General features: G+C 44.3%; 1 protein-coding gene across 1 annotated transcript in view; it reads left to right on the top strand.

The window, feature by feature from the left end:
* TBC1D13 (TBC1 domain family member 13) overlaps window positions 1–14325 on the top strand; it is a 250374-nt gene that overhangs the window by 198219 nt on the left and 37830 nt on the right. The gene's annotated exons all lie outside the window — the stretch shown is intronic.

Genomic DNA, 14325 nt, shown 5'->3' with positions numbered 1-14325 from the left:
GCCGGTTTTATAATCACCATTATGTCCTCTCTTGATTCTCTGGGCCTCTTTTTCTGCCATGCTTACATTTTGAAAGTTATCCGTCTTGTCTTAAGGAGTCTAGACCTACATTGATTGTCCTGTGCCAACCATCTGATGGCGACACCCATTTAGCCAAAACCAGTCCTAAGAGCAGACATTTCCTGCTCAGTTTCCATGCCTTTTGGTGTGGAAGCAACCCCAGCAAGATCGGTTTGATGTCAAGCTGAAGCTTCCACCCAGTGGCTCCATTAAGCCTGTCCACTATCTTCTGTCAATACGGACTCAGGAATCTACATCTCGAAATTACATGTATACAATCTGCCTCCGTCACTGCAAAGCAAACAACTCCCCTCTCTTGTGGGATATATTACATGCAAAGTCTTGTGGTATGGTATACATGCTGAATGTAATTATACCATATCAGCTTTAACCGTGTATTGGATTAAACAGTCTTTGATCCTCCGTGCACCTTTTCCCATCCGTTTCCGTGATTGGTTCAGCCAATGTACCTGCCCATTTCACCTGAATTTTTAGCAGTGCTGTGGGACAATCGGCCTGCAGCACCCTATAAAGGTGTAATATCAGCCTCGTTCCCCCTGCCAATGCCAGAGTTGCCCCCAGGGTCTGTGACGGGGGTGGCTCTTCCAGAAAACATGGCCACAGTTCTCGTTCCAATGCTGAGAGTTTAGCATATTGGAGGTATTGTTCCTGGCCCAGCATGAAGGTCTCATAGCCTCCTCTCTTGTGATGAATTGCCCATCTGTGTGGACAGGTCCCCCAGTGTGTTTCAGCCTCCCCACTTCCAGTGCTCTACTACCATAGTGGCTACCACTTTCACAAATGGCTTGAGTACCCAAATAGGCATGTCTGAAGCATTAGGCATTCAAATTCAATTCTTGCTTTATTTCGATTATAGTTGCAAATCATAAAAGCATACAATAATACAGTCATACAATAATACAAATCCTAAAAACATAATTATTTACAAGTTAAATGGGATTAAAAAAGAGCAACTAATTAATCCTTAATTTAAAAAGTTCATAAATGGCATGACGAGTCCATTAAAAACGAAAAAACATAAAATTGCATATTCACAATGACATATTAATCTAAATTCTTGCGGTATTTGACAATAGATTTCAAATAATTGGCTACTACAAATACCAGGTACTACCCCTCCAACAGCTGTAAAAATAGTAAAGCTGGGCGACATTGTCTAAAACCAGTACGCCTCAGGAACGGAATAAGCCATTTTTTCCTTAGACCCGTGTAAAATTTGCAAAAAAGGATGGTGTGCAAGGTCGATTGCTAAGAAATTTGATCGCAAGAACAGAAAGGGAGATGTTTAGCCCAATTATTTCGTACTGGGAATGTGACCATTCGGTGGAAAAAATTCATTCTAAATCTTACCAATAGGTAACGCTCATAGCTTGTGATATTAAGGGTGAGGTACGGCTGTAATGTGGGCACCAGCTGGGTCAATAAAGAGTGAGTGACAGAGGGTTTGGCAATTTCATTCGTCAGTCTTAGTTCCTCCAGATGGGCGAGGGCTTTTTAAAGCCTTCCTCGTAACCTCACATATAGAGGAGGGGTTGTGATAATATGTATCCCAGCCCAAATCATGGAGAAAGCATGCTATGTACCGAAGCCACCTAGACCTATGAACGTTATCCATTGAAAGGCAGTCGGACAGGATAGACTGGGAGAGGGTTGCCTTGTCGGAGGACCAGATCTTACGCCATAATAAGAGTGGTTCAACTTTGGCTTGGTCCGACACATGAACAAGGCCCAGCTCTGTATGGCAGGCAAAAGTACCCGCACTCCCAGGGACTGCGAGAATGTACCTCAAAAATGAGTTTTCCACTTTCTGGATACTGTCTGTGGTCACAAAACCCCAAAGACCCGCCCCATACAAAGCCACAGATAGACATTTCGCTTTGTAGATCGTGATAATTTCAGAGGGAGCTCTATTTCCCAGCTTCCTGGTAAAATTAATAAGGGCTGTGGTTGTTTTTAGGAAGAGAAGTTTTCTCATTTCTACAGCCAGTTTCCAGGAAAATTTATGATCTATGATAATGCCTAAATAAGGATATTTTTCCGTAATGGCTATTTTTTCTTGATCCAAATAGATACCCCTCATTTTAGTGGTACTTTTTTGGCCAGGACATGCCCTCATTACGAAGGTTTTACTAATATTTATTTTAAGGTCAAGGCCCGCCATAAATGTGGAGTATCTATTCAAGCCCTTTTGCAGTTCACGGGGGGTACGGGCTAAAATGACGGTGTCGTCAGCATAAAAAAGTGCAGGTATAGGGCTGTTGTTCACCATAGGGAGGTCCTGGGATCCCTTGATCATCTCTCTTTCCAGACCATTTGTGTACAGTGTAAAAAGAAGAGGGGCCAGGACACACCCTTGCCTAACCCCTTTTTCTACTGGAAAGGCTTCCGTCAACTCCCCCCCCCCCCCCACCCCATAGCGCACTCTTGCAGTGGCATTAGCATAGAGTTCCCTGATAAACTTGAGCAAATTCGATGGAGCCCCCATATCAGCCAATAAAGCCCAAAGCTTAGAATGGGAAACACAGTCAAATGCGGCTGATAAGTCCACATAGACCATATAGAAATCTCCTCCTTTAATATAGACATATTTGTCTATTAAAAGTGAAAGGTTTAGGGCCTGTTCGATGGTCCCCAGGCCCTGGCGAAACCCGTACTGCAAGTCTGAAATAATCCTGCCATCCTCCGCCCAAACTTGTAATTGCTCTAAAATGACTCGACCCGCCGCCTTTCCCAGGGAGTCTAAGAGAGAGATTGGACGATAGCAGGTTACTGACTCACGGTCACCTTTTTTAAAAATAGGAACCAGTACGGATTTCGACCAAGAAGGTAGTAGACCTATATAACAGGAAGCGTTCAAGACTCTGGTTTAAAGGGGGGTCCAGAGATCCATTTGATTTTTAAACAGGTCGATAGGTACACCATCTGGACCCGGTGCCTTTGCGTTTTTACTTGCACTCAGGGCGAGGACAATTTGCTCCAATGAAAACTGTAGGTCAATAGGATAAATACTACCTAGATCGTTCCGAAAGTTAGAGTTCTGGAGTTTTGAATCCGAAGGATTAATTGACTCTATGCCAACTGAGAAAATCTTGGAAAAATAAAGAACCCATTCCTTTTCTTCTATTGCTAGATCTAATTTAGGTTGGTGAGCATTATCATTTAAAAAAGGAGACTTGACCACTTGCCAAAAAGCAGTCGAGTTTCTTTGGGAGCAAGTTTATTGCAATTGGTCCCAGAGTTGGTTTTTTAGTTCTTTTTTCCTGATTTTTAATACAGAGTTATAAGTTTTTCTTAACGCTGTTATCTCATATGGCACCCTAACCGATTTTCTCAATGCAGCTTTTAGATTTGAGTAAGCGACCGTACAGTCATGGTTGAACCAGCCCTTCTTTTTTTGTTTATGCTTTACTTCTACCCACAGTGCCTCATTGATTGCTTTAACAATCAGTTCAAAACTTGAAATAACTTCTGTATGGGATGTGTCTAAATTAAGACATTTCATAATGGGAGAATTAGCCCTCACAATCACTTGTTTTATTATCTCCGTGGGGTCTACTTTCCCCCATTTAAGGGCGTAACCATTTAATCTGCTTAATGCCAGATTATTTTGTGTTAAGATGGAGCCCAACCCACGCTTCAATTTGGAAGTCAATGAGAGGGAGATACTGAGGGGATAATGGTCACTTAGCGGGATTATATGTCTATTAAATCCTGCATCTAGTGTCCTCACACTATTTGAGACCAAAATGTAATCTATTGTTGTTAAACATCCCCTACCGTGAAAAGTAGGAGCCAATGTTAGATTCATATCGTTCTGGGTATTTACCTGGGACAGGTCTAACTCGAACAAGATTTCATTTAGGTAATTACCTAAGATGGAATGTCTGAAGTGTGGGATGGGACTTCCAAGTTCGTCCAAAATGCCACAAATGTTGTTAGTTCTTGTGGTAGAACATGGTCCCAAGTTAAAGTCCCCCCCCCCCCCCCCAAACAATTACCTCTTCGTTTAAGGACTTCCTTATACTACTTTGTAATATGGAGCGGATCAGGGACACCACGCTGATTGCCTCGGGGTCAGAAAGATTATTATAAAAATTCACTATAAGGAAGCTGTCCCTATTATTAAAAGTCAATTTAAGAATCTGAAAATTTAAATCCAGATTTATGGCGACTACTTCCTTTAAGTTAAGGAGGTTTGAAACGTAAATTGTTAAGCCTCCTTTCGGTCTACCTGAGGCGGAAGGTAAAGCTGGAGTGAAATAGGTTTTAAAACCTTCCATGTGCACCACGTCAATGGTCCAAGTCTCTTGAAGTGCTATAATGTCGAATTTAGAACTAAACTCCCTCCATATATCATTTCCGACCTTCGATCGCTGGCCTGCTATGTTCCAAAATAGTGCTTCAATTCGAAGATTACTCTTCTCTCCTATACATCCCTGTACATCTAGCGCAGGTTCGGTAATGGGGTTAGAATTTGAATCTCGCTCTAGAACCGAAATAGAATCAACCTGATTTAGGTCTATAGTCTTACCTAATAGGTCAGTAGATATGGGCTGGAACTGCTTCGATCTTGGGTTAAAAACATAAGATGGATGCAGGATTTTATTAGGGTTTACTTCTGTGCATATAGAAGGGACCTTTCGAGGACTATCAACTGCTTCTTCTTTAGTTCCCCAAGAATTAAGTCAGTCCACACCTTCCAGCCCTGATAATGGTGCATAACGATTATGGAGGAGTAAGAATTGGTCATCCTGATGGTAAGGTACAAACCCAAGATGATCCTGAGTTTTGGAACGGGACCTAAAGCGACTTTCCTGATACTGGAATGGAGGCCTTGAGTGATTGTTCTGATATTGAGTTAGAGGGGCAAGAGAGTCAGCCTGAGGACGAAATTGCAATCCAGAACAATAATTCTGATTTTGATTTTGGGGTAGGGACCCACAGATGTCGTTCTGATAACGACATGAGGAATTATAATAATTTGTCTTGCCTAAGAGAAAAGACCTGGGACAATCCTCCGGATGTTGAAGTAAGTAGGTGACACGATCAGCTTGATAATTAAATGGGGGCCTAGAATAACCATCCTGACATTGAATTAAAGGTCTAATACAATCATCCTGGTATTGAGATAGTAAGTTCGAATTAGTCTCATTTGTCGGGACTACTCTGGGGTAAAAATAAGGCAAATCAAATGGTTTAATGGTGTTAGAAGAATTCGAAGGAAACCAATTAAGGATGTATCTAACTGCCCTTTTGTCTTGAAAATTAATTATTATAATGTCCCCCATAATATCTTTTTTCCTGTGACCCAGCCAAGGAAGGATTTCTGTGACCCTAACATGTAGGATTTCTCCATTTATGTCTGGAGGAAGTGGACAATTTTGCCTAAGCCAAAATATAACCTTATTTTTTAGCTGGCTATGGTCTTCTCTTTTATCGACCTTTAGGGGATGAACTCCCGTAAGGACCACCACAAGAGGATCTGCTTCCGGAGGCAGATCTACATTTTGGGTTGGAGGGACAAAAGTCCTTACAGGATCTTCGTTGTCACTTTGATTTTGGGATATTTGTTGGGGATGTGTTTTCTCACCCACCTCCACCTCTTTTTCTTTAAATGTCACACTTAAGGAAGATTTTTGGCGGGGGATTAAATTCTCAGTCTTCGATTTTGTTTGGGTCGTTGCTTTTACTCCCTTTTGGTCGATGATATTTAAGTCCGATGCAGTGGATGAAAGCGCTGATACAGACTTTAATTGATCCTTAGTTCCCTCTTTAATCTCCCCGATTGTCTGTTCTAAGTTCCCCAAATGGAGGACAATTGTTTTTAGTCTTTCTAGTATTGGTAAAATGAAAGATCTAATCATTTTCTCAATATTTTCCAGTAGATGGATATCTGGGGTTTCAACTGCTGGGGGATGTGAAGAAACAGCCATAGGAGATAATAAAGATGTTTTTGATAAGGAGATCTTGGGATTATCAGACTTAGTTAATTTGACCTTGTCTCTCTTTGGTCCACTTCCCCTCTTTTTCCTCTTTTTTGGGTGGTGGGCCTTGAAGACGTGGGGTCTTTGGGGTACTAATGGTTTTCTTTACAACCTGTACGGATGGAAACGGTACGTCTAATAAGGCGTCTGACTCAAATATTGCGTCACATGAGGAAGAAGATAGAGTTGTAATTGAATCTCTGTTTAGCTCGGATGGAGGGGTAGTGTCTCGAAAGAGTAAAGGTGTGTTATCGCTAAAAGACACATCATGAGTCTCGGTTTCACGAGGGGTACTGGATTGCGGAGACATAACTAGCTGTGAGAAAACCAGGGATAAAGATTTGTTTTTTACAGCTTCGACAGAGCGACGTCTCTCAGCCCGTCGCTCGTCAAGAGCAATATCCCTGTCAATTCCAGTGGGTACCCTAATAACGTAGTTATCTAGTGTCCCTCGATTAAACGCTCCTCCCACTGTCGATGTCTCTTTGGAAACAGACAGGGTCATGTTGCGTACTACGGGCAATCTAAACGAGGAATCACAATACAAATCAGCAATCAGGAGATAGTTAGAAAGGTAGATATTCACAACCAGCAGTCAATGTAGTCTCAAGCAGATCAGCTTACTGTTTGCGTTATCGAGTAGTTCGTAGTCCACAGGCGTTCACAGGCACAGATGTAAAAGGGGGGGCCCGGCCCGGCCTCCTTGTGCCTCTGAGGGCCACAGAGGGCCCGCCCTTTGCCCGGGCTTAGCCCGGCGCGGACCCGAGCGCGGTCCCGCGAGGCGGTGGCTCAGCTGTTATTTATGCGCCTCCAGGCACGAGACTGCGGGATGCGGCTTCCTGTTCCGCCGCTGGGGATGCTGGGAGATGTGGTCCTCCTCCACACAGCGGCCGCGTTGGAGTGGCGGCGGCGGGAGTGAGACAGGCAGCGGGCGTGGAGATATAGTCAGGGGAATGCAGGTAGGGTGTCAGCCTTCAGGAACACAAGATTCTCTTTTGATAACCTCTTTTCCTGCCTTTTCCCATTTTCTACGCGTCAGTCTCACCACATATGGCGCTTCTAAAGGCACTCCAGCCTCCCTCATTAGCAAGGTGGGCAGTGACTCCGTGTCACAGGAGCCCCTTAGCAGTTGATTCTCCCAGTTGTCATCGGGGTCTAACCACTGAATTGCGTGTTGCAATTGGGCCACCATATGGTATGTTTCCATTTCGGGTAGCTCTGGTACCCCCCCAGAGCAAAGTCCGTTTGAGGGTGTTGAGTCTGACCCTTACCCTCTTCCCCTCCCACAACATTTCAGTGATTAGTGTGTCTATCTCCATGATGTAACAGTGGGGAATCTCATAAAGCGAGCCCTACAAGATATGGAAGCATCTCAGTAGCATCAACATTTTTTATCTGGGCAACCCTACCCATCATTGACATGGGCAGTGTCCTCCAGAACCGAATAGTCAAGCCCAGGCTTTCCACCACTCTTACCACATTCAGAACATTCAGGTTCATCGAGTCTGAGTCAGTGGGTGCAACTCGGATGCCCAAATATCGTGCACATTCCGTCTCCCTTGGGAGACCCGTTGATAGCAGCCTGTCCAGGGTGACCCGAAATGTTCCCCATTTCCCACATTGCCTTCAGGGGGATGGGCACTGAATACACCAGCTGCCTCGAATGTACTAGGGCATCGTCAGTGTACAGGGAGATCACATGCGGCATCTCGCCCACTCTGATTTCTCTGGGTCCCAGCATCCGCCTAAGTGTACTTCCGTGGGTTCCATCGCTAGCGCACAAAGAAGAGGCGACAGTGGGCAGCCCTGTCTCGTACCCCTATGGAGATTGAATCTCTCAGAGACATCCCACTGTCCTAGCTCTCTCCCCAAGCTTAACCCAACCTATATACCTGTTGCCCAATCCAGCTTTATCATGCACGATCTATAGGTATCCCCAGTCCACCAATAGAATGCCTGTTCAATATCTTAGAATGCCAAGACATAGGCTTCGTCCTCCAGGTGTGGGGCGTGGTAGACGTGTGCTAGACATCTTAGAGTACAGAGTATATTTTGTTTCTGGATAAACCCGCCCTGGTCTGTGTGTATCAGTGAGGGGAGGTGGTGGAGAAGGTGCGTCGCCAGCACCTTACAAAGTATTTTGACATCTATGTTCAACATAGTGGGCGATATGAGGAAGTCTCCATCCGATGCCTACCCAGTTTAGATAGCATTACCACCAAGGCTCACTCATCGAGTCCAGCAGATGCCCACGGCAGTGGCTACATTATATACCTCTAACAACTTGTCTGCTAGTACTCTCACATGCCTTTGGGAGATTTCTACTTACAGCCCTTCGCCTCGTAGCGATTTTGCAGTTTTGAGGATGCATAGTGCCACTAGTATCTCTTCTCTAAATAGTGGTGCTTCTAGCCTTTCCCTGTCTTTCTCTGCTAATCTTTTCACCTGTGCTCCCGTCAAATATTGCCATCCCCCTTCTGCTCCGTTTCTGGGCTTTGTTTGATATATTTTACATAGAAGAGATGCAAACTTGTCGATGGGCATTTGAGTTAAGACTAGTTTTCCCCTCGTACAAATAATAGCCGGTTTGATGTGCCCCCTGCCTGATCAGCTGAGTGAACAGAGTGTTCCGATGCCACACTACTGAGCGAAGACTATCTCAATCCTCTACCCATACCGCAGTCGTTGTCACCATGCATATATATATATATATATATATATATATATATATATATATATATATATATATATATATATATATATAACCAAACAACCCTGCTCCCAAAGAAGAAGGCACGTACACGACCACAGATGGAACGTCAGGTAAGAGATAAAGAAGAATTATAATGCAGCTGAGTGTTAAATATATCTCTAACAAACATACATAACTAGGTGCACAATGTAGCAGGTGTAACTTAATCTTACCCCCTCAGTATGGTCGGGTTGTCTTAAGGAAGGAGGAACTCGTAATAGCCTGATTCCAAATTTGTCAGTAAAAACACGGGACGTAGTGTTTGTAATCCACAAAAGAAAATGGTGAAGAAGTTCAATAGCCCTGATTCCCAAACACAACACCTTCTTGAAAAAAAAACATAAGCATGAGGGGGGAAAAGAAACACACAGTGAGCCAAAAAAAACAAATGAATCCCAGGAGACGGAGAGCCCAACGAACAGCCGGCTTGGAACTACTCCATAATTCCACCCGAAATGCTCATAACGAGGTGGACAAGATACAAAAAATACTGGAATTAAAAGAAAGGAAGATGGGAACGCAGCCGCGTTACTCCCCTCATCCCCTCAGCAATCACAGTCCAAAACGCACTGATAAACCCCAGCGAAGAACGAGGGCTTCAAAGCAAGAATTTGTAACGAATTCTCCGCAGGGCAAAGGTCCAGCAAAAAATCACAAGCACAACAGGAGCTGCTGTCGTAAACATCCAGGAGGCAAGGAACCGGAAGCAAAACCAAGCACCGGCGTCCCACAGACAGGAACTTAAATACCTGCTGCTGGTAAGAGAACTCACTCCTACAAGTGCACCCAATTATGCATGTAGCTAGAAGAAAGAAAGGGAAAAGGTTGAAGGGGGAAGAATCACCAATCCTAATAACCCCCTAAAACCCAACAGTACCCCCTCCCTAACGCCTCCCCACCGGTCGACATTTACCGGGGTGCTGCACATGAAACCGACGCACCAACCGAGGAGCTTGTATATTACTAGCCGGCTCCCAGGTACGATTATCCGGTGTATACCCCTTCCAGTCTACCAGGTAATACATCCTCCCCCGTCTCCTCCTGGAATCCAATATAGCATTGACTTCAAATTCCTTGTGGTCATCAATCACAAAAGGGGGAGGTGGAGGCAATGCCTGTGTAGTCCTAGTGTAAGGTTTTAACAGGGACGTGTGAAACACTGGATGGATACGATACTCATTAGGTAAAGCCAATTTTATTGCCACAGGGTTCACCACCTTGAGGACAGGAAAGGGTCCCACATATCTAGGGTGCAACTTCCTAGCGCCTTCCAACCTCAAATTCTTTGTCTCTAACCACACCATATCACCCACTGCATATGAGGGAGCAAGGCACCTATGCTTGTCTGTCTGTGTCTTCATACTAAGCTTAGTAGCCAATAGCTGCTCCTGTGCCTTCTCCCAATTCTCCAACGGAGTCTGACTCAATGTTTCTGCAGCAGGTACCTGCCCAGAGTGTTGAATAGGTATGGCCTTAGGATGAAACCCCATCGAACACTAGAATGGGGTCATGCCTAAGGCTGAGTGCATGCTGTTATTATATGCAAACTCAGCCAAAGGGAGTGCGGTTACCCAACTTCCAGTTAAAGAGGACAGCAGACATCGTAAATACTGCTCCATTGTCTGATTGGTACGTTCCGTTTGCCCATCTGATTGTGGATGATACGCGGAGGACAAATGCAACTCCATCTTCAATGACCAGCACAACTCTGTCCAGAAATGGGATACAAACTGTGCAGCTCTATCGGACACAATGGCAGTGGGTGACCGCAACACTGCTATAAATTCAACAGCCAAATTCTTTAGCCGTAGGCACCTTGGGAAAGGGATAAAATGCGCTGTCTTGGTAAATAAATCTACCTCCACCAATATGGTAGTATACCCTACCTCCAAGGGAAGATCGGTCACAAAATCCATACCAATTGCATGCCAGGGACTAGGAGGCACAGGTAATGGATGCAATAAAGCAAAAGGGTGTGTGTGTGGGAAGACTTACTCACTGCAGAAACGGGACAGGAAGCCAAAATACCTGAACATCATGTCCTACCGTGTCTCACCAAAACAACCGCAATCAAAACTCCTTGGTCTTATTTATCCCAGGATGCCCAACAAGAGAAGAGGAATGACACCAAGTGAGCACTTGCTCTCGCAACTCAGGTGGTATAAACAGCCTTCCATCATGGTCAACACCCGTCCTTCAGTTTAAACAATGGATTGGTCAACCATGGAGTCAAATCCAGGTTCCCCACCTCTTCCTTTACTGTTGCCAAAAAATCATCCATGGAGGCACACCCCACCATTTTATCCACTGAGCTCATAGTCCTAATGTCAGACACTGACAACTCATCAAAGGGACCCACATGAATACGAGACAGTGCATCTGATTTAACTTGTTGTGCAGCAGGTCTATATGTAATGGTAAGAAAATCATCCATGGAGGCACACACCACTATTTTATCCGCTGAGATCATAGGCCTAATTTCAGACACTGACAAATCATCAAAGGGATCCACATGAATACGAGACAGTGCATCTGATTTAACTTGTTGTGCAACAGGTCTATATGTAATGGTAAAATAGTTTTCATTAAAAAATAACACCCATCTCATTTGTCTCGGGGTTAAAGCCTTTGCAGAGCGAAAGAACGCCAGGTTTTTATGATCCGTATAGATCATAATAGAATGTCTAGCCCCCATAAATGATGACACCACTCTTCAAATGACAATTTAATATCTAGCAACTCCCTTTCGGCCACTGTGTAATTTAGCTCAGCTGGTAATAACTTCTTAGAAAATAAATAAATAGGATGCATAAGGCCTGTATCAACGTCCCTCTGGGACAACACCCCTACCGCATATTGAGAAGCATCAACCTCCACATAGAACAGCAGAGCCGGATCCAGATGCATGTGAACAGGAGCTGTGGTAAATCTAGCTATTAACTGTTCTAAAGCAGACTGGGCTGCAGAAGACCAAATAAAAGGCACTCCTTTCCTCAATAGGGCTGTCATAGGGGTGATAATACCCGAAAAATGGGAGATAAAATGCCTATAAAAATTGGCAAACCCTAAGAGAACCTGAATATCCTTCAACAAGTAGGGGAAGGCCAATTAACAATATCCTCAATCTTACGAGGGTCCATCTTAATGCCATCACAGGAAATGAGAAAACCCAAAAACTCTACACAGGATGCACTAAACTTACACTTCTCCAATTTAACGAACAAATGATGTTCCCGTAGTTTTTGCAACACCTGTGATACATGGTGTTCATGTTCTTCAGTCGTCTTAGAAAAATCACGATATCATCAATATAGACAATCACATTCACAATAAAATACTCCCGCAATACCTCATTAATAAAAAACTGAAAAGCTGCAGGGGCGTTACATAAACCAAAAGGCATAACGCAATACTCAAATAAACCAAATTTTGTATGAAATACGGTCTTCCATTCGTCCCCCTCACGGACATGAATGAGATGGTAAGCACCCCTTAAATCGAGTTTCGTAAAAACAGTTGCATGCCTTAACTGATCCAGTAACACAGGTATCAGAGGGAGTGGATGTTTGTTTGTAATCGTCACTTTCTTGAGCGCTCTATAATCCATACAAGCGCGAAGACCCCCTCCTTCTTGGGAATAAAAAAGATGGAAGACGACACACGTGAAGAAGACGGTCGTATAAAACCAGGGGCCAACATTTCATCAAGACCCGCAAGTGCCTCTCCTCTGGTTCAGACAATGCATATATGCTGCTACATGTCAGTGTAGCACCAGGCAATAAATCAATGCGACAATCAAAAGACCTGTGTGGAGGCAATACACTAGCTTGTACTTTATCAAAAACGTCACTAAATGCCACATAGGGAGTAGGGATATCGCTATGGTCTCCACAAGTGCCCACTGCACAAGTTAAAGGCACAACCCAATCTGTCGCTACCTGATAACAATGCTGTAAACAATGTTCAGAGTCCAACGTAATTGTCCGTCTCTTCCAATCGATCCTAGGGTTTTGTACCTGTAGCCAAGGTACTCCGAGTATGACCCCAAAAGAAGGAGCGTCAATAAGGTCAAAACTGATAGTTTCAGAGTGCATATTGTCACAAGTTAACAGTAATGGTTCTTTTTGCCGAACTATCGATCCAGAAGAGAGTTCTGTCCCATCAATTGCTCTTACTGGTTCAGGCTGTTCCTTATACATACAGGGAACCTTCAATCTCTCAGCTACCTGAATGTCCATAAAATTCCCAGTAGCACTGGAGTCCAGTAATACCGACATAGTAGACCTGCTGCTGTTCGATAACACCAAACACACTGTGATAGTAAAGTGACGTGGGACCCTCTGTCCTGCCCCTGGGATAACATATGGGTTATTACAACCCACTTTTTCAGCTGCTAATCCACCAGTATTTCGTCCTACAAAAGCTACTGCTTTACTTGTAGAAAAACTAGAAGGTTTCACGGGGCATTCGCGAGCATAGTGTCCGCTCTTCCCTTCTCGTCGCTTGTCAACGGACCCCTTACCCCACCGATCTGCAATTGTTTAGACTCAACATTGTCCTTCGATTCCCCTCTAACAACTACCATATGAGATGCCTGAAACCGATTCCTCTCACCCTTTCTATCAGACAACCTACGGTTCAACTTATCCACCAAATCAATAAATTTGGTGCAGTCTTCTGAAGGGTTAACAACCTGAGATACTACATCCTTTAATTCTTCGCACAACCCCTGATAAAACAACAAAGTTCTTTTTGCAAGGGGCCAGTGAGTTTCCAAAACCAGATGGTTAAAGGACGAGACGTATGTTAACAGATCCTGTTTCTCTTGTCTCAGTTTGAGCAATTCAGCGTCACTCGCCTGCAGAAAAGCATGCTTCGCGAATAAACAACGCATCTGCTCTTTAAATGCTGGAAAATCGTACAGTACAGGATCATCACCCTCCACCAGGGGAACGCCCCACATAGCTGCTGTACCAGCTAAATAGGAAATAATAAACGCAACTTTAGCTGAAACATCTGGAAATGCTGTGGGACGCCACATAAAGTGTAAATGGCACTGATTCATAAACACCCCATATTTGTTACAATCCCCAGAAAACCTTTCTGGAACAGCCAAGGGAACAGGAACCAGAGTGGTAACAGTGACGGCTACAGGTGTACCACCACTAGCCCCCTGACTAGTGTTTCGGTCAAACTGAAAGGTAGCGGGCTGTACAAGTGGTCCCTTTTCTGTGGAGGAAGGTCCCAACCCCGTTCCCAGGGATGTTCTCTGGATCGAAACACGTTGAGTTCCTTATGTAACCCATGATTCTCCTGCCTCAAATCCTGTACCTCACCCTGCAGGACAGTGATGGCAGCCATTAAATCCTGCATTGAGGGGAACACTCGCCTCCCCCGTCCTCTAATGTAATTCGATTCACGCCTTCCTGATCCAGCTTCGCTCAGGCAGTGCACAATTTGTGGGCTTCGTTTTCTGTTCTGATGCCACACTGCTGATTGCCCAACACT

Source organism: Triturus cristatus, chromosome 1_2 (assembly GCF_964204655.1).
Source record: "Triturus cristatus chromosome 1_2, aTriCri1.1, whole genome shotgun sequence".
In the NCBI taxonomy this organism is placed as follows: Eukaryota; Metazoa; Chordata; class Amphibia; order Caudata; family Salamandridae; genus Triturus; species Triturus cristatus.
This window is presented reverse-complemented; position numbering and strand designations above follow the sequence as displayed.